Here is a 1192-nt window from a genome sequence, read left to right on the forward strand (position 1 = left end):
GAATAATCCAAAGACTTACCAATCGTCGGATGAATACAAATTCGAATGGAAAATTGTTGGCGTTTCATTCTTGCCTCAAACCGAACGCATTTCAGCACAACTGCTGGGGATCTGCTAGGCAAACGTGTGCACATGGCCTTTACCTCCGCAAGAGAAATGAAAGCAATTGGAGGAGCGTTTGCACACAAATGTTCATTATGACCGCTAAAATCGGTAGGTTGGGGGTAAACCCATAAAGAAACTGGAAAACGCTACTCTTGATAGAAAATTGGTGGCTCTTAAAAGAGCCTTTGGTGTAATTCCGAGCGACGAAAAGTTTACCACCGAAGCCGTACAGAGTGCAAACCCTGACGCTTTCAGGGCATAAAACCACATCCATAGCGGGTCACGGTCTTTCCTTAGCGTGTTCGGTGTAGGTGACGGCACCCGCGGATAACGTTCTCCAAAACACCTTCAGCACACCGCAGTCTTCCTCCTCGTAGATAGCCCAGTATATACGCTTGCCCTCCTCCGCGGCGAGCCAAACGACGAATTGCTTGGCTTTGTAATACCCTGGATGTTGTCACGGAGAACTTTGCGATGGCGCTTTAGCGCCCCTTTACCCATCCTTTTCCCCCCTTTTTTCCCCCGGCCTGACATTTTTTTTGAACTAACAAGAAAATACTGTCTCTACCTCCAGAACAACACGAATATATCTGCGTAAGGGACGACCTGATTGGAGCTTGGTATGAACAAAAGACGGCAGTATGTAAACCCGCCTCCACCACGCCCCCTCTTCCGAGTATTCGGTACTTTCCTGCATGCCAAACAAGATATTTAAAGAAAAAGAAAAAAAAACTATAAAAATCATAAAGTTACATTTCTAGAATATTAATCTAGAGTTGATACGAATTTAAAACCAAAAACCAAAAAAGGGCCTAGGCTTTAATAATACCAGTATCGAGTGGGCCAAGAGTGGCTCGTTTTCATTTGAAGTCGTAAAGTGAACCCGATGGTTTTCAGCCAAGGAACACACCACATAGGGATCTGTGTTGATTATTCTCTTTTATCCTTTCAAAAATTTTACTGCACATGCAATGAGGGTTCAACCTTTCTCTAAAGAAATATTTAGAATTTTCAAATTATTCATCAAGCAAAACCATACATTTTTTAAATCGTACTCTATTTTAAACTTCATGCAAAACCCCTTGAC

The 1192-nt window shown here is 42.8% G+C and overlaps 1 pseudogene; it reads right to left on the reverse strand.

The window, feature by feature from the left end:
* Window positions 1–321: 321 nt before the first annotated feature.
* On the reverse strand, window positions 322–639 carry LOC135246517 (histone H4-like; annotated as a pseudogene).
* Window positions 640–1192: the final 553 nt, after the last annotated feature.

Source organism: Anguilla rostrata, unplaced genomic scaffold, assembly GCF_018555375.3.
Source record: "Anguilla rostrata isolate EN2019 unplaced genomic scaffold, ASM1855537v3 scaf0443, whole genome shotgun sequence".
NCBI classification, from domain to species: Eukaryota; Metazoa; Chordata; class Actinopteri; order Anguilliformes; family Anguillidae; genus Anguilla; species Anguilla rostrata.